Source organism: Pinus tabuliformis, chromosome 9 (genome assembly GCF_031772625.1).
Source record: "Pinus tabuliformis cultivar Carrire ecotype Pingquan chromosome 9, CPIR1, whole genome shotgun sequence".
Taxonomy (NCBI): domain Eukaryota; kingdom Viridiplantae; phylum Streptophyta; class Pinopsida; order Pinales; family Pinaceae; genus Pinus; species Pinus tabuliformis.
Window position 1 is genome coordinate 340,075,399 of NC_142307.1, and position 25,850 is coordinate 340,101,248.

Consider the following 25,850-nt stretch of genomic DNA (forward strand, 5'->3'; position numbering starts at 1 on the left):
CTAGCCCAATCAGATTCAATAAAACCTTCCATCTTAGAAGAACCAATGGTGTACTGAATGCCAAAATTGGAAGTACCTTGAATATACTGAAGAATAGGCTGAGCTTCTTGCCTATGAATCTCATGTGGATCCTTGGAGAACCAACAGACAAATCCAACTGCAAAAGAGATGTCTAGTCTGGTATGTGTTAATTACAACAAACTCCCAACCAACTATCGATACAAGGCCAGAGCAACACTGGGTGATGAGAAACTAGCATTAAGTGTAACAACTGACTAAAATGGAGAGGGTGTTGACTTACAATCAACCATGCAATATATCTGAAGAAAATCAAGAGCATACTTTTATTGATAAATCAATATGCCATATAAAAATTGATGAACCTACAAACCAAGAAAATAATGTAGAAATCCAAGGTCTATCATGTCAAACTACTACATCAACTGTTAATGTACACTATGTATCATGGATGAAGAACTCTTAGTAATAATCAAATCATCCAAATATAGAACTAATACCAAAATATCAGTTCCTTTGCTTTTAGTATTAAATGTAGGATCTGAGTGACAACGAGAAAAGCCTATAGTCAGTAGAAAACTATCCATCTTCTCATACCAAGCTCATGGAGCCTGTTTGAGACCATACAAAGAACGATGAAGCATGTAGACAAGAAAAAAGTCCTTCAAAAAACTAGGAAGCTGCACCATGTAGATTTCTTCCTACAAATATCTGTGCAAGAAAGCATTCTTCATATCTATCTGATAAACTCACCAGCATTGTGAGGAAGCAAGAGACAATAAAAGACATATGGAATTCAATTTTGCAACAAGAGAAAAAGTTTCAGAGTAATCAATACCTTCAACCTAAGAAAAACCCTTGATCACTACTCATGCCTTATACTTGTCAACAGTACCATCTGCAACATACTTTGTCGTATAGACCCATTTGCAACAAACTAGTTTTTGTCCCTTAGGAAGAGGAACAAGATCCCATGTGTGATTATTCATCATAGAAGAATACTCCTCTATCGTGACAACTTCCCATTCAGGTATCCCAACAACATCAAAAAATTATTGGGGATCGTTTGAAATGGCATGAATGAAAAGAGAAATACCAATTGTCTTGGGATGAATATTTCTAGGAGCAAGAGAAAAATAACTAAAATCAGATACATCATAGCCATACCTTTCAGGTCACTTCTTCTGGCGAAGGCTTCTCCCCGCTTGTTCTTAATTAAGATGTTCCTGTCTAGGTTGATCAACTGCAGGAGGTGGTTTTTCTTTCGGCTGATTTTAATCTTCAGGAGGAGGATTCTCATCATCCTCTTGATCATCAAGAATAAAACTATAATCATGAACTACACCATCATGCTAACCTATGGAGAGAGTCGGTTCTAATGAGTGTTTGGTGTTCTCATCAAAATGAATAGCTTTGTGAAACAAAAAGTCCTTTGTAACATGATCAAAAAAACTATATGCTTACGTGTCTTCATAGTAGCCAAAAAAAAACAATGGTTGGCTCTTTTTCTCCCTAGTGTTACGTTTCTCATTTGGAATCAAGGCCCATGTCGCGATGCCAAAGACTCTGAAAGTAGAGACATCAGGTTTGACATGACTCCAAGCTTCCTTTGGAGTCATATGTAACACTTCTTTATGAGGCATCCGATTCTGAATGTAATTAGCACAGTTCACTGCTTCTGCCCAAAAGGAGGATGGTAGGTTCTTGGACTTAATCATGCAATTGGCTATTTCTTTCAATGTCATGTTTTCTCCTTTCAGCAATGCCATTTTGCTGAGGGGTGTAGGGAATAAAGTGTTAATGCAAGATGTCATGTTCTTTACAAAAATCTTTGAATGCCGGACTAACATACTCCCCACCATTTTCTGTGTGTGTATTCTTGATATAAAGAAAGGATTTCTTCTCAACAAAAGCTTTAAAACTTTGAAAGTGGCCAAGTCTTCACTTTTAAACTTAAGAAAATATACCCAAGATTTGTGTGAGAAATCATCAATGAAGGTAACTGCATACTTATCTCTTGAAAAGGAATGAGTTGGAAAGATCATAAGATCAATATGCACCAGCTTGAGAGGAACAATAACATGTAATTTTTTCCATTTTGGAAAGGGATCTTGATATTATTTGCCAAGAACACATCCTGGACAAACTCCATCTGTGCATGACACCATAAGAATCCCAAGAATAAGATTTTGAGAATTCATTTGTTGCAAATCTTTGTAGTTAAGGTTTCTAAATCTTTCATTCCAAAGCTTACTTAATGAATCAGAATGTGAGATAACAGAGTTACCAAATGAAGGCTCAAAACCTGCAAATATGTATAAGGGAGAGTTGTGATCTACCTGTCCATATGCAACAAAAACTTCTAGATCTTGTAGTTCTCGAATGAATACATCATTGCGAGAAAACGAAATTGTTTTCCCATCCCCAGAATGGGAGATCTGATAAATAGAAAGTAAATTTGTGGAGATGTTAGGCATAAGGAAAACATTCTTGGTGCAACCATCATCTAAATGCACAGTTCCTGATCCATGAACATCAAGCTATGAATATTATTCCACTGCAATCTAAGAAACACTACAATCATATGGAGATGGAAGCAAATTACTGTAATGAGTCATATGATGAGGTGCATCTGAGTCAAATATCTAGTTGCATGAGAATGCATGTAAACATCGAGTAGATAAAGCATGCCCTCTACCAGATGAAGAGGGTTTGGATATTGAAATATTATGTTGCTTCATCACTTCATTCAATGCTTCAATTTTCTTATAACACTTGGATTCTGGATGCCCTTCTCCTCCACAAAAGATGCAAGTTTCATTTGAACTCTTCTTCCATGGCTTGGAGGAAGACATTTTGAACTTGGAAGAGGATGGAGAGGGCTTTGACTTTTTCTAAGGTTTGGAGGGAGGCTCACTACTTTGAGTAGAATCCTTCTTCTTTTGAGGACTAGCTTTGGATTTTCCTTTGGAGATATGTGCTACAAGAGCTTGAGACGTTGAGCTAGAAAGAACATCTAACTGTTGAAGCTTAGATTGTTCTCTTGTTAAGGGGTCACAAAATAGCTAAAAATAAGGCATTCTAAAATTATCACCAAGTGAATCCATTGTAGAATAAAATGTAAAAGAAAATACCTGATACGAACCCTTCAACTTGGATAGAATCAGGAAAATGCACTCACTATCTGATTTGGTGTCTTCACATCCTTTGAGCTGTGCAACCAATGACTGGAATTTGACAAGATAGTCTTCAATAGAGGTATGCTCATCAGGGATCAATGAAGACAATTTCATTTCCAATTGTAAGGCCTTGAACTCATTTATTTTTCCAAATAGAGAGGTCGTCTTGTCCAAACTTCTCTTCGGAGCATCAAATTTATCAAGACAGAATAACAAATCATCTAAAACATGAAGCCCAATTCACCCTATGGCTTTATCTGCTATTTCACATGATAAAGATTGCACTAAGCGGACTTGGGAATAGGGAGTTAAGATATTTGTAAAATTGTTGAATTCTGATAAGGAATTAATGCAAATTAGAGCCACAATTACACTTGGGAGAATAACAAAATTTGCTCTGAAGGACATTTTAGAATAAATAGTGCCGCATTTGATTACTCTTATATGTCTTCCCTCCTATGGTGGGTCTCCATCTGTTCAAGATACAACTTATTTTTTCTTGGGAAGGATTGCACGGAGAGGGGATAATTTGAGATCTACTATTGCAGATTTTGGAACTATTTCCATCCTTGTAAGACTCTTGCTAGAATCTAAAGGGAGAATGCAGAGGGTGGTGGTCAAGGCTTTCAGGGAGCTTGTCGTATGTACAAATAGTAATCAATTAATTCTATCTAGGAGTGGAGCACAAGTAATAATGAATCTTATAGCTTCATCGCCTGATGATGTAAAGAAAACTCTACTGAAATATTGACTTCCTTAACACGCTTGAAGGACATTCAATGAGAATAAATAGTTTGGGTGGAATCCCCATGTTAATCTAGTCATCTAAATTAGGCAGGCTTACATCTAAAGTCAGGGCATCTCAGGTAATTAGACAACTAGGAGTCACCAGAAGGGTCAGAAGGATGCTTGTGAATGAAGGTGTTATCCTTGTTTTGATTGAGTTTCTAAAAGAAAATAATTTGCTTGCAAAGCTTGTTGCCAGTAATGCTCTTGGAATAATATTGGCCCATGTTGATTATCTTAGGCTTGTTTCTCAGGTTGGTTCGATTCCCCTCTTTGTGGAATTTCTTGAAGAAACCAATCCCAAGGGGAAAGAAATTGTTGAAGATATCATTTGTATTTTGGTAGTTGTAGAAGAGAATGTTATAGCCATTGCGGAGCTCTTAGTGAGGATACTACAAGGTTCCAATGTTGAAGCAAAAGCTATAGTAGAAGAGGTTGTATGGGATCTGTATAGCTACAAACATTATGTCTCTATTGTTAGAGCTTCAGTTGTATTGCATCTACTTCTGATACTGCTGGAGGATGATAATGATGATGTTAGAGAGAGAAGGCATATGGTGCTGTTGCACGATTGTGCTGACAGACTAGCATTAACAGAGGTTGGGGTCATCCCTATACTTCTGTCATTGTTGCAAAATGAATCAAAAGAGCTCAAAGATAATGTTGTTGAAGCTCTAATCAATTTCTCAAAGGACCCATCATTGAGTGATATGATTTAACAAGCATTTCATGTTCTTGCATTTCGAGAAATACAACAAAGACTTATGAGGATACAACAATCAAATGAGCATACCACTCACTCTCTAAGGTATAAAAGGTTGGCGAAATTTACATCCTAAGCCTTTTTGGTTCATAAATAGTTCTGGATGATATGAATATTTACCTTTATTCAAGTTTAATGACCAATCAAGCATGTGTATAGTGAGAGACATAACTAATTGGATATTCTCTCATTATTGAATAGAATAGGAAAATAGAACCAATCCCTTCAAAAGGCATTGTGGGATATTTTATTATTCGGCCAATTTCACTAGATTCTATTCAACACCTCTCGAAATTTTTTTCTCCTTTTAAACTAAAATCATGACCAAGTCACCAAGTCACCAAAATGATCTGCAAGGGAAAATAATTATCTTGCAATTTATAAAATACAACTAAAGGTAATTTTCCATGAATTGCAGACAAGGATATGCACTACAAAAAATTTAGCCATGCAACTGAAAGAAGACATAAAATACTCTTTATCATTTCCTTCATAATACAAGTTCCTGAACTACCACAAGTAGCATGATCTCTTTGCTTTGGTTCATTTCATTTATAGAGAGCTATAGATGTGCATTCAGAATTATAGAGGTATTAGCATTGCATTTTCAAGGGACTACATTCTAAGATTCCTATAGTTAATTTTACATATTGTACTTATATGACTAACATTGATGTGCATACCTAAAACACTACCCTAATCATAGTATGCAGTGCTCTTGACAAGTTAATATGACTGAAATCTTCAGCAACCATCATTGGAAGGCTCAAAGCTATTTCCTTGAAGCTGTGTACAGTGTTATTTGGCATCAACCTAAGCACAAATAATTACAAATGTGAGGCCATTGTAGTGGGATTTTTGTAGGATATTAACAACAATATCAAGGGTCTTTCCTGGCATAACATCCATCAAAACTTGCACATCATACTCCCATTTTTTATAATTGTCATTTTGCAATAATACATGATATGGTGGAGATGTCTTCCTTGATTTTATTTTATTTTAGTGACAAGAAAATAGCAAGAGACTTAGAAGATGCATCGAAGGAATTGGAAATTCTAAAGACATCATATCTATTTCATTGACAATGAAAATAGAATTCAAGTAAAATTCTAGTCACATACACTCTAATAACCATGTCCTTCGGAGTAGATATCTTTATTTGACAAAATTTCTACATAAGACAATACAATGAAACAAGAATCTATTCATAAGTCATCATTCTATTTATCGTAGATCAAACTCTGATTCTCAACCAAGTGTAGTTTTCTCAATTGTTGGCATCTCTATCAATCCACCACCTTTTCCCCATGGTGAGGTTGATCTGATTGCAGAAAACACCTAATTCATGAATGTCCCTTTTGACTGTGATATTTTTTCACCTTTGATACTTTGCAACTTTTTTGTCTTGTGGTTGTTCTCCTCACATTTCCCTCTTTGTACATGTAGTAGCTTACACGTGCTTAATTGCTAATTTACCCATAAGGGAAAGTTGATTTATGTTGATATGATTGGGGATGGGGAAGAATTAATCTCGAAGATATCAAACTAGCCATCACTTCTGACCCTACTTGAGAGTACAAACTCATGTTGTACATAATGAGAGGACAACTCTAGAATCGTGGGCCTCTTTCCATTATTCCTCTTTCATTGTTGTTTGCTTCCATGACCTTTTTTTTTCCTTTCCTGTTTTCCATTGATTTTCAATTGGAGAATACTTTGTGTGCACCCAGTGGTTGAAGGTCTAGTCGGCAGTAAATTGTGGTTGGAATTTCAACCTTTGAGATGGACCTAGCTCTAGCTTGTGAAGAATAATCTCCTCAAGGTTTTGATGCATGGGAGGGCTCTGTTGGGGCTATAGTTTTCATGTTGAAGGCATAAGAGAAAGAGGTATTTCTCTGCCATAGTTTAAACAAACCAACAAGGGCAAGATCTCCTATGATATTTCCATTCTTGTCTTTTAGTTGTAGATTCTTCGATAATGATATCAACAGTTATTTATGTTTTTCAATGATATGATTATAATCAATGAGATATTGCATTTATAGCTATTTTTGGGTTCTTAAACACTAAGTTTGTTTATGTTATTGTCATGTAACTAGAGATTTGATAAGGCCTATAGCAAAATAAGAGTTGATGGACAGCTACAATTTTAACCATATGCATTTGTATATCTATAAAGTGATTATTTCTTATATGTGTCATTATCTTTCATATTTAACCAGAAGAAAATTAGAGTGTAAACCTCCCCTCAAAGAATCTGTTACTAGTAAAATATATCATATTGAATTGCAGAATATATGGGTGAATGCCATCTTCCAGTTTTAAAAATACCTTTACTCCCTGTGGTGTGGTTGGGATGGTGACTATCCAGTCATGGTGATAGCATAGGTCTTGTCTAGTTACAAGTTGATTGGCTCTTCTAGAGTAGACTCATGACTGCATTAATTGCATGCATAATCACTCAGTCAAAAGTAAAACATTGGTAAAGTCTCCATAGCTTGAACACTCTTTCAAGTTCACCAAAGCAGTTCATAGCCATACTATATCTTCTATCAATAGATGCTTCATATGTAGGAAAAATATGTTATTCAATCATAAGATATGATAATTTAATTAATGTTGACAATTTACCAAATTGTGTCAATGGGACTATGGAGTATATGGAGTCAAAACACTAATAGTAATGTGGCAGTGACATGATAGCTCCTTAGTACCAAAGGAAAAGAAATATAGAGAAAAATAAAGGAGCTGGTAGGAAGGGGTATGTTGGAAGTGTAAACACTAACAAGGAGAGGTATTGCATGTTATACTAAATATGGATTCATTTCCTAGGTTCATAATTGTTTGGGATTGCTATGATATCAATTAAAATAGGTTGTCTAATTGAAACAAAAGACCTGGCTTTGCAGAATTCGTAGTGTGTGGAAGCCATCTCATGAAACTAAAAAAGCATTTTTTATTTGATCATTAATACTAGGTGGCCTAACTCTAGGAATGAAGCTTACAGAGCTTAGGGATACCACAACCTAACTTCCCTCTGGATGGTTAGTCTAATATGCTCAAAATGTCAAGCACATTTTTTTGGTTTTTCCCTCTTCCCAACTCTATCTGAGAATGGGTTTAGTTATTTTCTCGCTAGCTTTATTATAATCCATCTCATGGAAGATAGCCTTGTTATGTGATGAACTGCCATTCACAGTAGAATTGTAGGCTTCATGGCATATTTGGGGAGTGGAAATACTCTCTTATTTGTAGGAAAATGAATGGTGTGTTATTTAACCTCATACAACATGGTAAAAATTTGTTCTTGTTTTCCAGCATGCTAATTCATGCAAGCTTGTCCATGCAGATACATTTACGAGCCCAGAAAATGGACCTTAGGAAGCTTCTTGAGTTATTTGAGGGCATTGGATGTACTATGAGCAAGAATCCTCCTAGAGATTCTCCTGCATGTTCAACCCAATTGTGACAGCCTTAGCGTTTAGAAGGTTAACCACAATTGTTGACACAACCATAACTGTTAACCACAATTGGTGCCCAAAACCATAATTGTTAACAAAAAATGTTGACACAACCTCAACTCCACCACCGGGTCAAGTTTATCTAACATTTGACTGATGTTTCATCATGTGTGCCAAAGCTTTCTTTTGAGATGTTTAAACCCTTGGAGAACAACCACAATTTTGATTATGATTGTGTTGAATAGTTTGAATGAGTTAATGCTTATGTTATGATAAAATAATGCCATATCTAAGTAAAGGTATTTTCTCACAACAGAATAATATCATGAAATTTATGTAAGGTAGCTTGAGTAAGATGATTTCTTAAAGAATGCAAATATTTGTCATGAATGAAAAAGTGAATTCAAGATACTTGCGATTAAAAATATTATTCTATCATGATAAAATCAGTTGTCAGTGAAGACATTTGTTGAGGTGATCAAAGTCAAACTGATCAGTGATAGGAAATACTTTTTCTTGGAAGTGATATTCGAAATTTATCGTTGTTGGTTTCTGAGTTATGTTATTTCAAATTTGCAGTATTTTTAAAATTATTCTTAATCAAGAAAGAAATATAAGACTTGCAATGTATCTGAGGTTCTTCAGTGAATTTCTAAAACGTGTAACCATGTTTCCATATCTATTGATTTGAATGCATTTCTTCCAGCAACTCTATTTTCTGTAGTATATTGGTATAAATAAATTTTAATTGAAATTTGTTCCCATGGGTGGAGTTTTTTTTCCTAACAGAATGATTTTCTATACAGATTGTGAGCAGAATTAACATGGCTATTGCAACAGATGTCTCTCACTTTGAAGGAGTGACAATGGCACCTCCAGATCCAATTCTGGGTGTTTTAGAATCCTTTAAAGCAAATAAGTGATTTGAAGCTTAATCTTGGTGTTGGAGCTTATAGAACAGAAGATCTTCAACCCTGTGTGCTCAATGTGGTGAAAAATGTGTCATTCAATTCTTTTTTATTTTAGCTAATATGAATTGAATAATATAAAGGTTTTCAGGTCTTTATGTTAGTTTATAACATTTTGAGGGCTCTTTTAGATTTATCACTACTTCTATTTTGCAGGAAGAGAATCTGATGTTGAAGGGAGACAATGAAGAGGTATGCATGTGGTTCTAGTGAAGAAATTGTTGCACCTTTTCCATGGGAATCATTTTAAGTTTTTACATCTTTGACATTATCTTGTTATCCTTTTTCCACAATACCTCCCTGTTGAAGGTTTGGCTACTTTTAATAAGGCTATTATGGAATTGTTGGTGGGAGCTAACAATAATTCAACCAGGTAAGGATTGTATGTTGTCTCTAAATTACTTCTGGACATAGTAGGGTGGGGGTGGCAAGGTGAGATGGGTGGTAGAATAGGGCAAGTTATTTTTAACTTTTAGGTTGCACAATATTTTCCCTTATGCAGAATATGCTAGGAAAAGGATATTTGTATCTTTGTAGATCACCTAAGAGATGGTAATAAAGGTTGTATCATAGATCCCCTTTTTCAGACTGGCAGTACAGTGCTTCTGTGATGTGTGTGTTAGGATGATTATATTTTGTGCTTGTGTATGTGGAATTAAATTTACATAATACCCTGATGACACCTATCCAGGTGGCAATTGTCCAAGGCCTTCCAGGAACTGGTTCTCTGCACCTCATTGATACCTTTATTCAAAGATATTTCCCTGGAGTACAAGTCTTGATTTCTTCTCCAACTTTGGGAAATTATTATATTTTTTATTATGAGCTCTAAGTAATCTATTTAGAGTTGTGATAATGAAATATAAGTTATGTATTTAGAGTGGTCATACTCATCTTACAATTGAACATTTTTAATCATTTTGATGCAAACTAATATTTGATCTATTTGAAGCTATTTGATTCTAGTTTGATTTTGACCAAGGAATCACAAGAAAATTTTCAATGATGTTGGGGTTCCATGGTCAGAATACCGATACTATGATCCTAAAACTGTAGGACTAGATTTGAAGGGATGATTGCAAACATTAAGGTAAGAAACATTTTTGTTCCTGGATCTTTTCACTATTAATTTTAGAGGAGACTGATAGTTTCTCAATTTCCTTCAGCCTGCAACAAGTTGTTGTTTTATGCTGCTTCATGGTTGTGCTCACAATCCAACTGGAATTGATCTAACTCCTGAGCAGTGGGAGAAGATTGTTGATGTCATTCAGGAAAAGAATATTACTACTTTCTTTGATGTTTCTTATCAAGTTATTGATGATATGGGGGTTATGTTTACAACCTTTATATTGTGAATCACTCATTTCATATTACTTTGTTGTTTCATTTGTGTAGATTTTTCTATATTGACAAGTCTTATTTTGTTATTTTAAAATATTTTTTTAGTTTTTACTCATTCTTCATTTTCAAATCTTTATTATTGCATTGCAATTTCCCTCCAAATTTGATTATCAATCTGAGAATAATCAGAATATCATCAACCTATTGATTCCAGGATGCAAAAATATACCCAGAATTTGTATGATTACCAAGATGCAAGAGTCTATCAAGAATATCTACCAAACTAAATTGTACGGTGACATGGGAACCAGTAACATAGGAAACATTATAAATTGTATTGTTATTGACATGCATTTGACAATAATCTAGGTTGTCATAACATACTATGATACTAGCTAGTGGAAAGAAGGGGTTTATATGGGCTAGATTATTATTGGTCCACCTATTCTCCAACCTTGCCCTTGTCATGCAACTGAGCAAGGAGCACTTTCACCTGAGAGAGTACACAGGTTGTAGGTTTTCTTGGAGATACCCTTGGAAAGATTTGTGAATGTTAGCTCTAGATATGACAATATATATTTAAGAACGTATGAACTTCTTGCTTCAAGACGGGAGGCCACAAAATATCTAATGTGCCACATCATGTCGAAAGTGTTTTGGTATTAGGAAAGTGTCTCATGTTCCTAGGATCATTCAACAAAACATTTGAGGGAGGGATGCCTTCTGGACCCTTTCCTTTGTCCTCCTGTCGTGCCTCCTCATCCATCCTAGCAACCTCATGTAGGCTTATTGAGTGATTTCACTTGAAGGATGAATGTGGGTGTTTGTTGCCCACTTTGAAATAAGGAGGATTTCCTTTCCCAAATACTAACTTCTGAATGTCTTCATCAATCTCTTCAATTTTTAAGCCAGGGGAACCCTTCTTTCTCTAGGGTAACCTACAATCCCACAACTTCCAAATCTCTTGCCATGGACAATGGGGGTAGACCCAACTTCTTCATCACTTTAGCTATGGAATCTTCTAGATAAGGATTGGGGTGTGCCTATCCATGGATGTGGGAGGGTGAGTCAAAATATCAGCAAAGGATAAGCTCAAACCCATAACCATCATTAGCCAAGCAACTTCAACCACCCAATAGAGATAAGAAAAGGAAAAAACCAATTGCAGTGAAACAACAAAGGGGTGGTATGTTGTCTTACGTGCTGAAAAATAAAACTTGTTCATGTTGTTCTCCATAGATGAGGTCTATTGTTACATGTTATAATTTTATTGTTGTTAGGGAGGTAGGTGTGAGGAGGGTATCTTCAACCTTAAAGGATATCAACTAATAATGAGGTGGAAGCCTTGGAATTATACAAAGGTCTCCTAATCTTAAAATATAAAGGGTTCCATACAGCTACAATGGTGGGGACCCCTCAATAATTAAAACATTAATGTATCAAAATGATTTCGAAGAATTTCAGTCTATATAGGCTAGCACAAAGAATTATAGTAGAGGTTAAATACTTTGAAAAAATTTGAATTTTTTGATGTCCCATGAAAGAAAAACAAAAGTTTGTGGACAAGTAGACTAATATGGGAATTAGGTTGCAGATGGGTGTGTGATTCAAATGGGGCACTACTATCCATCTATCCCCATGAATGCATTTGAATCTTAGGGCGAGCCCTCATTTAAACACACATAAAATCATGTAAAGTTTGACACGATAGCAAGTTAATACACCAATATCACCCCTTGTGGTTCTTCCTCACAACTTTTGCATAGGTGTTTATGAAGGCTACAATGGAGGAGTCAAGTGCCACTTGTGGGTTTATTTGGAAAAAAAATTGGGATGAGGACTGCATTATGCTCCCTTGATTTGGGCTTTCACCCCCTCTCCAAGTGCAAGAAATGGGTGTGTGGGCTTGTTCGATAGGGAATTGGAATTTTGTTTGACTTATTTGTCTCTACTTTAGAATTTGACCTTTGGCATGATAAATGGACATGGAATGGTGGTTTTCTAATCGTTCAGATTACTAGGATTGTGGAAATGGCTCACCACCATTGCAAGACAGCTTGTGCATTTTTTAGCATGATAGGGTAAAAAGTGGAGTGAAGCACATGTGAAAGAAATAAGGGAGGTGTAGTTTAGTATGTTGAGTTCCACCATTCTTTGATGGGGTGTTATGAGGTTATCCTTACCACTTAGGTTCTATTATTGCAAGTGACATGGTAAAGCTTTGAGCTTCACAGAGTTGGGTTTACCCTGTGTAACATCCTTAGAATGAAAGGAAAATTTCTAGTAGGCTACTTTGAGAAGTGCATTACATGGAAAAAAAAATGGAAGGAAGATTATGAGAGGCATTTTATGAATAAAAAATGCGTTAGGGAATCTTGTGTAATAGACACAATAATCACATGTTGGAAATCTGGGATTCTCAAAAAAGCTATGCATTCATTGGGATTCACTACAAGAAGTATTTGGATTTCAATGTACATCTATGGTATCTACAACATATGGTCGGAAGAATTGTGGCCTATTTCAATTTACCTCTAGAAATTGTGTCATATTCCCCTCTTGAAGATTCAAGTCCATTTTTGGCTATATATTTGGTATTTTGGAGAATCATAGGGGTATTCAGCTTGTCCAAAATCTGGCAATGGTTGAAAGTACATATAAGGTTATCCTTGTTGCTACAATCGGGCAAGAGAGGCACTTAGAGGGATATTGGAAGTGAGACAAAGGAGGAGAAATAATCAGAGTGCATGTATTATCCATGGAAACTAGTATTTGTCTTTTCCATTTTTATATATGTAAGGAAATACACCTGTAAGGCCACTAGAGGTTGGATCAGGGAAGATTGAGTATATGGTTTGAAGGACTATAATTTTTCATTTTGGACATTCAGTTATGGGTACAACATTTCCTCTTTGTATTACAAAGATGTTTGGCTTGACTCCAACATTTTCTTATAAAAATTAAATTTTATTGTGAAAAAATATAATTTGATTACTACTGTGATGCTTGTATGTTTTCTTAGACAAGCTAGATGTGTCTAGTAGTATTTCATGCAGTAATGAACTAAAATATTGGTATGAAAGAGCTTATTTTCATGATTCAAATTTGAGATTTTACTTGAATTCGGAGGGATTTGCAAGTGGCAGTCTTGATCAGGATGCATTATTTGTGAGGTTGTTTGTAGCTCATGGGATGGAAGTTCCTATTGTTGAGTCCTACAACAAGAACCCAAGGTTTTATGAAAAACAAATGGGAGGTATCAATTTTGTGTGCTCCTCATTAGATGCAACAACTAGGTATCACTTGTAAATTGGAGATTTTTATTTTTCCCATTGGGTGTTTATATTGCTCCTAGATATTATAATACAATGGATTCAATTTTAGCCAGTTTTAGTTTGGATATTTTCCAGGATGTAAATGAATATGAAAGAATAAAATCAAGTGAGTATTTAGCATGTTCAATATCTAGTAATGGCTTAAAGTACATATAAGATCAGCCTTGTTGCTGCAATCGGACAAGAGAGGAACTTTGAGGGTTGTTCGAAGTGAGCCAAAGGAGAAGAAATAATCATATACATGTAGTATGCATGGAAACTAGTATTTTTCTTTTCCAGATTTATATATGTAAGGAAATACACTTATAAGGCCAGTAGAGGTTGGATCAAGGAAGATTGACCATATAATTTGAGGGACTATAATTTTTCATTTTGGACATTCGGCTATGGCTACCACTTTTATTTTTTGTATTACAAAGATGTTTGGCTTGATTGCAAAATTTTCTTATAAAAAATATATTTGATTGTGAAATAATACAATTTGATTACTATTGTGATGCTTTTATGTGTTCTTATCCAACTTTTATGCGTCTAGTAATACTGCATGCAGTAATGAACTGAAAAATTGTTCTGAAAGAGCTTATTTTCAGGATTCAAATTTGAGATTTTACTTGAATTTTCAAGTGGTAGTCTTGATCAGGACGCATCATCTGTGAGGTCATTTGTAGCTCATGGGATGGAAATTTCTGTTTCCTAGTCCTATAATAAGAACTTGGGTTTCTATGTAGAACGAATAGGAGCTATCAATGTTGTGTACTCCTCATTAGATGCAACAACTAGGTATCACTAGTAAATTGGGGTGTTGTCCTCTCAGGAAGATATGGTGTTATAAAGGTGACAAAATCGAGACATATTCCTTCTTGCATTATCTACCTAAACAATTTGAGAACCCCTATACCTCAGCCATGTTAAGCACATCTAATAACTATGGAATTTCATGAAACCACATTTCTTTCAAGCATTTTCTCAAAAACCTTCAGTGCTTCTCCAGTCATAGGGGTGTATCCCTAGTGTTCATCTATAGTCAATACTTAAGAGAATTTGTGGTTAGTAGTTGTCCTTGATGTGCATGCAAGAAACATAGGACCCAAGAATACTTGAGAGTTAAATTATATGAGAGAAATTCCACTTCACAAAACTACTAGACAATGAAAAATGAAAGAAGAGATGGACATGTACTTTAAGTGAAAAATATCTAATTATCAAAGTAAAGACATTTAGGCCATCCACACCATTGTAACGAAATCTAGAATAATTTAACTAATAGATTTGAACTTTGTAACACATGGCAAAATCAAACCCTATTTTGTATTAAAGAAAAATTTGTCTGCATCATGATAGAAAGTACAAAAATGGCTACATAATAATAAGTGCACAGAGTGGAGGTAGCAACGAAAGAAAGAGGAATGTATGAAAATGTTGTTGGTTGTAGAGTGTTTCTTAGTGATCTCTCTACTATCTGTCCTCATCATGTTGTCTTTATAGAATCCTAAAAACTCTAAACTAGGTCAACCTAACCATGCATTCTCATGCAAACAACAATCACCAAAAATAATTACACATTATTCTTATGTGGCTATCTACAGGCCACTAAAGCACATAAATCTTAGCGCTAACACCAATAAAAATATGTATTTAAGACAAAACATGTGCATGGAAAGGCTGGTCACTAGCTGATACAAAAGAATTTTGCTGTCGATTGTCACTAAACTACAAAGTATTGACCTTGTACATGCATATTAATGATTCCTTAATCCCTAGTTAATTGTTGTTGGAAAATAGACCTGTTTTATTTCCAAACAGTCAAGAATTAGGAATCAAGTTGTTTTTAGTGGATGATTGTGCTGGAAACAACAAGATAAGTGGCTGGTATGATAGAAGATTGTCTTGCTACCATTTTCCAAGTTTTGGGGAGGAAAACTGTCGTAAAATGACTGCTAAATCACCAAAACTACCAATACAGACTGTTTCCTTGTTTGTGAAGCACCAAAATCATGGCTCAATGCAAACTCTAAATCAAAATTCCATTTATAAAGAGGATGTCGACCTAGTGTTTAAAAATAAAAATGTTTCCTCTCGTGAATCCTCTAGATCCCCACATTTTCGGAAATGAAATCCTCCTTATTTCAAAGTGGGCAACAGACACCCACATTCATCCTTCAACTGCAATAACTCAAGAAGCCTACATGAGGTTTCTAGGCTGGATGAGGAGGCGTGACATGAGGAAAAAGGAAAGGGTCTGAAAGGAATCGTTCCCTGAAATTTTTTGTTGAATGATCTTAGTAGCACGAGACACTCACCTAATAAAATAACACTTTGGACCCAAACAAAGTTTTTGATGTACCCCAAGGGGGTTGCCCAGATAAGTAGTGAAATGTTTTTATTCAAAAATACTTAAAAGGGGCTTTATAGACTTTATCTTCTTCCTTAATATAACATACCTACATTTAACTTTTCATACTTCTATAAAGGTTTGGCCTCAAAAGGAAATAACTTTCTATCCCACAGACCAAGCAGTGTCATGGATGTTAATAAAACTTTGATCTGTCATGTTATATTTAGTGGTATAGTAAGGGTGCCCTGTATGAAAAGGGCATATAGAAAGGCACTCAACAATGAAAGGGCATGGATCTCAATGGTCATGGTACCATATGGGTGTTCAATGTGAAATTGGCACAAAATTAGATTATGTTATAATGGTGCCTGGCATTAAGGATGACATATAACTGACCTGGTAGTGGTAGATTAAGGGTGCTCAGAATTAAAAGGGCATGATCGTATGGTAAGGATGCATGACATGAAAGAGGAATGTGGCTCAGTGGTAAGGAACTTGGCAAGGCTACCTGGTATGAAAAGGGCATGTAGCTTAGCAGTGTGTTCAGAGTGTCTAGCTTCAAATGGGCATGTGGCAACTTAATTGTACAATGAGGGTGTCCAACATGAAAAGGGCATGTATTTAGCTCAATAATACACAAGGGTGCCCACTTCCCAGTATAAAAGGGCATGTTCCTAGCCCAATAGTACATAAGGGTACCCAAGATGAAAAGGGCATGTAGCTAGCTAAGCCATATGAGGAGGACAACAAGTATAAAAAGGGAATGTAACTCTAGATCGCTTATAGTAAGGATGCCCAGAATGAAAATGGCATGTAATGTTTGGTAGTGGTACATTAAGGATGCCCAGTCATTTGGGGGCAGGTCTAGTCTATCCAATTTTTCAACTCCTTCATCTGTCTGAAGTTAATTAATTTGAACAGATATTTTTATAGTTGCGCTTGATAGAAAGTTCAGATGTGTAGTTTTTAAGCACTACAAAAACACAAACCAGTGATACTAAGAGTTGTTGGATGCAAGGAATATATACAATGCTTGATTGTAGCTAGCAACACTCATGAAACATGCAAAGAGAAAATGAAGTCCCCATGGAGAAATTTACCCACCATAGATCTCATAAGAACTTCAAAATTATTGAAAGGGTCAAGGAAAACCAATAAAGGCTAAGATTTTTTATTTTTTCAAAAGATTTATGGTCAGAAAAATTTAATGTATAAACATATGAACATATCATAGTAGAAGAAACTTAATCAGGAGACCTTGTTTTCCATTATGTTCTATTTTCCTTTCCTATCTTGACACTATTTATATTGTTAAACATTTTATATACATAACAGGGTTGACACATCTTTATCCCATGAAACCCTCTATTCCCATTTCTCATTCGTTTTCCAATTTTTTGTAACATAGTTTATAGATAAATTGAAATGAAATGTGAATAAGAACCCAAATTAATGACAACTTACCATATAAATGGTAAAAATAGCATGCAAATACTGCACTAAGAATCACAATAACAACATCATTAACTGTTTGCACAGTAATGAAATGTTGATTATCAGATCAGATGCTATTATTACCCAAAATATTTCAAAATGCAAGGCCAAAAGCAGTGCAATAGCTGAGAATGGAAACACATATAAAAACCCTGCCAATAGCCTTTATGACGATGGCAGTGTCTTCAAGATCAACCCTGACATGAGCAAGGGTGTTCAGATGATGAATTACTCTTGGAGGACCTCTGGGCATTTTGTTGTCTTCCATCCACAGGAACATGATAGTGATAAATTGGAAAATATCCAAACTGTACACCAAGCCACAAACATCGCACCCCATAACGCCTGTAGAATTCCTATTACATTCCATATGGGCAGGTTTTTCCACTGTATCAGTTAATATGTGGTACATAGTTCATGGGCTTAGGCTGAAAATTTTTTCTGGTCAAATCCAATAATAGGGATGATTCAGGTGGCTCTAGAGACACAAAAGACAAAGAGGGCTTATGGAAGCTCGAAAATCAAAGTGATCAGAATTCTTTTGAACTAGGACCGGAGCGTAGATCTCATCGTCCTGATTGCAACGGTGTGAACGTTTCGTCAATTCGAGCTCGTATGAGGGAGAATGATCCAATCAAAGGTTTGGTCAAAGTTGGACTGTGTGCCAGGTTTAAGTGTCCTACAATTTGACTGACCCCGGGGCATGAAACCTAGCTCCTGAAAGTGGGTGAATTTGTTGGATCATTAAAGTGCCCAATATCCCTAATCTTTGGAATATTTGAAAATGATTATTATTATTTTAAAAAATAAAATAAAATAAAAACATCAAAAATAGGGGTGGGAGGCCACCACCCCCGCCACCCATCAGATTGTTGATTTAAAACAAAATTTAAATTCAAATTTGGGTCGACAGGCCATGACCCCCACCGACCCTCCAACCAACCCCATCGCATAAACGAAAAATGTATTTAAATGGGTCGGTGGCCATGACCCCGCCAGACCCCCGATCAAACCGCACACATATAACCCTTTTAATATGGGGTGGTTGGGCCACCTCCATTGGACCCGGCCCACAGGCCCAAACCTCATACCACATACAATATGTGCCCTCAATTAATGCAGGTCTGGTGGGGATTGAACTTGCTGGGCCGACGTGGGCATGTCCCCACTAGGCGGCCCCATGTACAACACAACTTTACACAACGTGCGAACACTGCCTTTACTTTGCCAACAAACAAAAAAACACACCATGATTTAGTGAAGGTTAAGGGGCAGGCCGCCCAATGTGGACCCGACCCCAAAAATATTAATATAGTTTCAAAAATAAAACAAATGGTGTGTTAATTTAGAGGGGTTAGGGTTTGACCACCCGACCTCCTCCCTATAATTCAGATCTCATACCAATCTACCAAGCCACATATTGTTGACAACTCCACCCGTTAATTTATTATAAAACCCAAATTTCATTTCCACGGGAGGGCGTGGAGGAGCAGGCGCATGCACAGAAATTGAGGTGATATTTTTTAATTAATTTATTGTAGGTGGAACCATGATTGAGCAAAAATTCTCAAGAGGGTGAAATTTTTGCAATGTCCAAATTGGAAAAAATTTATGTCGATCTTACACCTCTCAGCGACACAAACCAAATGGCACATTCAGTTTCTTGATTTGAGCAAAATATTTGCAGAGGACCCAGAGGAGGGAATCTTTAAGGAATCTAAAAGATTCCTTGAGCCTTATATTTTCATTTTCTCTTAATTCAGAAACTTGACAGTTGATTTTGCACTATTCGATGCCACAAATCTAATGGTGTGTTCAAATTTTCCATTTGCTCATTTCATCTTTCGCCACTTTTCAAAGTGGATTGTAGGTGTCAGCATTCATGTGCGAGCAACCATTTCCATGAGGTTCGATGTTGCGAGATTGATGGTACGACCAGCTTCAGTAGTTTGGTATCCTTTTCTTCAGATGGCCCTTGAATGTTAGGTATATGCATTGTATTCAGGTACTTGTTTTGCTATGCATTGTGTTGCACAGATCCTTGTTTGATGTTTGATGTGGGATCTTGTTTCTTACTTTTCTCATGATTCCTGCTTAATGTGACACAGAATCATTTGTAGGATGTACTTTTTGTCATGATTCGTCATGTTTTATTTTAGATCCCCTTGTCGTCATGTTGATGGGATACTCATGTTGTCACCATGTATGTTTGCATTGAGATCCCTTTTATGCCATTTTGGTGGGATGCTCATTATCATCATGCATGAGTTTGTGTCATACTGATAGGATTCCTTTTTGACTGAGAGTTCCTGTAGCGGAAAATCTCTTAGAGCCACTCCTGTGTGAGCGAATTTTCCTCGTATGATAGTGACATCATCCCTTATGTACATCATCACTATTGAAAGCACTTAATACAGTAGCCTACACCATCTTGACACCGAGGCCCAGAGACGTAGTACCTCCTAGACGAACTCTCTTATAAAAGGCTTATGTTTTCATGTGTTGATGAATGTCATGTTCCTCTTCTTTACAGCATGCACATGTTTTCATTTATGTTCTTTTAAGAATTCAATTTAACACATCACAAAAGTAAAATGTCTTAGAAGGGTCCTTTGTCACACCCAGACGTGGATTAAGTGGTATGAGAGTAGTCTTTGCATGGATATGAATTGCAAGCATGAATAATGGAACGTGCAGCGACAGAGGATGAAAAATCGATGTACAAGACCATGCTAAAAATTTCCAAAAGGGTCAAAATAATGTATGAAACTCTATAGAAAGAGACAGAGGAAAAGGAGTGATTACAGCGTCAGTTGCAAGCCACAGAAGAGGCCCTCAAATAACTATAGTGCAACAACCAAAATCTTCAAACAGAGAATGCTAAATTGAAGATGCTTCTACATGAAGAGAAAGAGGGAAAAAAAGTTTGATACAACAACTACACGATAAGGACGAGGCCTTGGAAAAGATGCAACGTGACCCATGTGAAGTAAAAAGTAATTCTTTGAATTCATGTATGTGTCCTGATGATGTTTTCGCTATTTTTGAAAATCATACCACAGGAATTGGCTCCTAACTGTTGAAGAAATGGGATATGAAGGAAAAGGCTTGGGCATTAATGGACAAGGCATTGTCAATCCCATCAAAGTAGAGGAATTACCCTGTTGAATGGGACTTGGGTATGTCAAAATGGAAGTTGGGGAATGGCCATGATAGCTAGTGAACCGCCGACAACAGATGATGAGCAGCCTTCATCAGTTCTTTCGAAATTGACAGAGGAGGTAAAAGATGTTCATTTCCTTTTGGTTTCATCTTCACATAGTATGATTTCTGTTGGAGATGTGGAGTCCTGTTGTACTATGCAACAACCCCCCATTTTTACTATATATAATAAAAATAGGAACCCTTTTAAATTGAACTTTTCCCCCCTTTGTGAATAAAATGACAACTCTTAAAAAATTGTCACTTTTCAAAAACCCTTTTTAACCTAGAAACATATTAAACTTCTCATCACAAATCGCAAATTGCATGATTCCTTAGTAGCCAAGTTAAGCACATTAAAAAATATACCAATATGCGACTTGCAATTGAACTTTGTATGTGAAATTCCAATCGCATATCGCACATCGGAGGATATTATGTCAGCTGCTTAATTTTTACCTATCAAAACATTGATATTGCGATATCCCGATATTGCGATCTTGCAATTCTGCGATATCGCATATCGCAGATCACAAGATCCATCAACTAAGTTTCATTTCATGCTAAAGCTTAAGTATCCAATATGACGTATTTAAAAGATGTTTAATAAGTGTTTTCAAGTTGGACACGAGTTAGGTTAGAATGAGTTAATACGGTTATCATCCTTATGCATGTAATCATGGTGTTCATTATGGTTTATTAATGCTGAACTCGAACTCAGATATTTTCTTTCAAAGTGCAGTCATTTCATCAAATCTTTTATTTTACGCAACAATTAATTGTTGTTGGTTTTAATAGGAACTTCGCTCAAGAGATGTCCATTCGAAAGGTGATGCAAAAGCATACCAAGCAATCTATCGCAGAAACTTAAAACACAAAGATGTCGTCCATATTTACAGATACAATATGCGCTGTAGATGGAGGTGCCACTACATGGAAGACTATCTATACTACACTCGAGAATGAAAACCATGAAGTAATAGATGTTCGACCAATAGCTGACAACACAGAACCATCAGGAGTGCAGTTCAGAGATGTTGCATGCTCTTTCCTTCACCAAATAGCAGCAAGGGCTAGACTCTTGCCATACACAGATATGATAAGATGGGTAGTAGAGAATATAGTAATCAAAGGTAGACTTATCAAGACAGCTAAAAATATAGTCTTGGGTTCTTCAGAGCTGAAGATTTACAACAAATGTACAAGCTACCTGATGCCCAGGACATCTATGACAAACAGTTTGTTGCAAATTTTGTAAAGGAAAACGAAGACCCGTTTCAAATAATACGGGAATGGAGAAGAAGAGACAATAAATTAAAACAAGATAAAGGGGTATGTACCCCATCTCTTCTTCGGCCAATCCTTATAATTTTGTGGCTTCCATGTTATGTAGATTGTATGGTCTTCCTGATAATTCTAAGTTCTCGATCAATTGGGTTCCGTTAATTGAGGCTTGTCTTAATTCTCACATTCTGAATTGGGCAACCATTCTATCTAAAAATTTGGCCAAAGAGATTACTAAATATCGCCAAACCAGGGCTGCCTCCTCTAGAGTAGTTCCCCAATTCTTCATGTATGCATATGTCTTTGATGCCATTTGTTTCTGCACTCATTTTCCAACCATGGGTTGGAAATGGACTACCAATGATCCTTCTCCTATCTTCCTAAGTTATAAGAAAATGTGGGAACAAGATTATATTCCACATTCTCACCAATTATGCCAGGGAATTGTTCTTTCCTTACATCAGTTAGTTTTCAACATAAGATGTCCGAGATTCACAAAAGAAGATATCACAGACCTCCAAGCAATCATAAGGTATTTTCTTGAAGAGTCCTTATCTTATATCAGGATATTTGGTAGCCAAGCTTTCCCACATGTCTTCCCTAGATATGCATTAGATAAATTATTGGCAAGAGAAGTAGCATACCAAATAGTAGGAAATGGCCTCGCAAAAGCATTGAGGGAAATGAAGAAATCCCTAAGGCCAAATTTTCCCCTTTGGTATGGGTCATTTACCCTTCTTAATTATGGTCATGCATATAAAGAGTATCAGAATATGTAGTTATTAAAGCTCCCCGTTCTACAAGCAAGGCCTTTTGATCCAAAAAAAATAGCAAACAAATTCACCCTTTCAGTTAATATCAGACCTGTAACTCATAAAACTTATGAGTTTGAATATTTACTTGAATCAACCAAGGACTTTGAGCAGATTCTAAATGAAACGAAGACAAAGTTCGACCCAGAGAAGTTAAGAAGACTCTATGAGTTTAGAGGATAGAGGTTAGAATATCGCCCACAATAATTCTGCATTACTGATCATATAACTGAAACCAAGTCTTAGAAGCAAAATAAGCCAGGCACATCACGAGAGCAGGAAGCAAAAAGAGATGAATTAGAGAAGTTGTGGGATGCATTCAATGACAAACTATAGGATACCCCTAAGGTATCATCAACACCCGAGACCACAGGATTTTAGACCCCACCAGGGCAAGTATCAGCAGTGACCACTGAAGGTCCAAAAATGAGTTTCCAAGATGCAGAGGTAATCCATGTAGATCCAACTACTAAAATTGTCTTGAATGTAATAGATATCCCTCCTCTAGACATATTTTACAACCCTCTTCATAAAGTTGTTATAAAATATAGAGAAAGAGGAGGAGAACCAAAACTCCTTCAAAACATGAATTTATGGATGTCCTATGGAAGGACACACAAATAAATCCGATTGAGCATTTGACTCAGCTATCTTAATTTTCCGGAGCCTATGCTACAACAACAATCGACAAAGAAACCGAAGTCTCGGTTTTGATTAAAGAAAAGGAGGACCAGATCACACTATTACTGTGACAATTAGATGAAGAAAGAACTAGCGTGAACTGTCAAGCAGAGGAGCACCTGCATAAGCTACAATAGGATATGGAGGTACTAAAAATAAGTCATGAAAATGGATTATCTACTAAAAACAAACAAATCCAGGAGCTAAAAAGTGACCTAGAAAAATATAAGGATATTCCTACTGCAGAGGAATTCATTAATGAGGCTTTGACACTGAATACTTTACTGACAAAGAAAAAGAATATCTTCCTCCAACATATATCAAATATCATTCCGCCTCTTAATACTAGTGAAAAATTAACAAATATCACTATTGATCAAAGAATTGAGTTTAGTGAACTCAGTTTAAGATCTTTGATTTATTGAATGGCAGGATTCAGATGAAGGGAAAAGGTGAAGTTTCCCAAAGATCAATGAAATACATAAGGATATTCTATTCACTGATTGGGACTCACATGTGAAATAGGCCGAACTAGCAATAGCTAGAGCATTGGGTATTTCAAGAAGCATTGTCAAAACAATAAATCACATGTTGCACACATCCAACCTCATAAAGGATAGAGACCCAAAAACACTTCCTAATCTTAAAGCATTAGATCAAAATTGGAAGAATAAGAGTCAGCTACAGAAGGAAACAATTGAGGGGCTATCAAAAATTGACTGGGAAGTAGTATGGCAACTTTTGGTCAAACCACAGAGTCAAATCATGACCTTGAATTGCTCCTTCGATTCAGTACAGAAAATGTTGCCACCATCACATGATGCTATATTTGCAGGTCAGCTGAGAACACAATTCAGGATGCCACCACAAGTCAAGCCAATGTCCGACAATTGTGAGCTGATAGGCAAAGATGGCAGCCATGATTAATCAATGAAGACTTGAGTCATTTTTCAGCAATTTTGTTTTAGGAAAGTTGGATACTAGGAACGAGGGAGGTTATTTGAAACCTCCTCATAGATATTTTGTATAAGTTATTTTTAGTTAATTAAGAATAGCATTTAAACTCTTCTCATGCATTTAGAGAGGGGTCCAGAATTTTATTAAAAACATTTACAAAGAATGCGCTATCGTAAGTTTGTAAATGCCTTGATGGAATCATGGAACATGGTATTTTCAATTAAATGTCTTTTTGTTGATCACTGTTGATGCATTACTGTATTCTTTGGGATACTGATTTGTAGAATATTGATTATGGCCTATTGTCACTAGTCAAATGAGCAGAACGGTACACATTTGGTACTATTATCATGTTTGCTAAATCTTTGTTCTAGTATTAGTGATAAATTTATCTTTCATGAATTACGTATGAAATTTTTCATCTCTATTTGAAGTATCAATTGCACTATTGTATGATATCAGAATAAAGAATGTTTTGTTTTATATGTGATCATTAGAATATGTGATATGTTTTTCACAATTCTTTTGATTAACTATTTTCTCAAAGCAATCATCTTGCAATATATTAACTCTATATAGTCTATGACTGATCTATATCATCATAGATTACATAGACATCCTTTTATATCACATAAAACTAGCAATACCTTGGGTTAGATTGAAATAGATTTAATTAAAAGTCGTTAATTTTAGAATAAAGTTGTGTTAATTTCTGGTTATTCTTTTGCGAATCATCAAAAAAATCCCGCAAATCATATAAACCCAAAACACTGGGAAATTGGTCCCATCATATCTAGTTGGAGCCACTATCCCAAACGGAAAAGGAGCTACTCTAAGGTTTGGACCGGTTGGTTATCGCCCTTATTGTTGCCACAAATTTCTGAGGCCTCAACATTTTTCGTGCTAGAAGGAGGGCCTAGACTATGAATGACATATAAATCTAAATCTCAAACTCAAAGCCTTCATAAGAGATAACCCCCCTTAAAAAATTCTACAGCTTCTCGATCATGTTCTAAGTCACCCCCTCAGAAGTCAGAAGTTGTAGAAACTTCGCCCTCATCTCCTGAAGTATCTTGACACTTACTTTCTTTAGAACATATTCCAGAATCTCCTAAAGTTCAGTCATTAGTTCATAAACTAGAACAAATATATATTTCTACTGAAAAGCCTGATAAACCTGAAGCTTCTGAAGAAATTATTACGTCTCTATTCAGAGAAACTGATATCCTAAC

The 25,850-nt window shown here is 36.0% G+C and overlaps 3 pseudogenes; 2 read left to right on the plus strand and 1 right to left on the minus strand.

The window, feature by feature from the left end:
* Positions 1–3,444: 3,444 nt before the first annotated feature.
* On the plus strand, positions 3,445–4,822 carry LOC149148607 (uncharacterized; annotated as a pseudogene).
* A 668-nt stretch (positions 4,823–5,490) lies between these two features.
* On the minus strand, positions 5,491–6,302 carry LOC149148608 (ATP-dependent Clp protease adapter protein CLPS1, chloroplastic-like; annotated as a pseudogene).
* Positions 6,303–8,835: 2,533 nt separating this feature from the next.
* LOC149148609 (aspartate aminotransferase, chloroplastic-like) overlaps positions 8,836–25,850 on the plus strand; it is a 36,885-nt pseudogene continuing 19,870 nt past the window's right edge.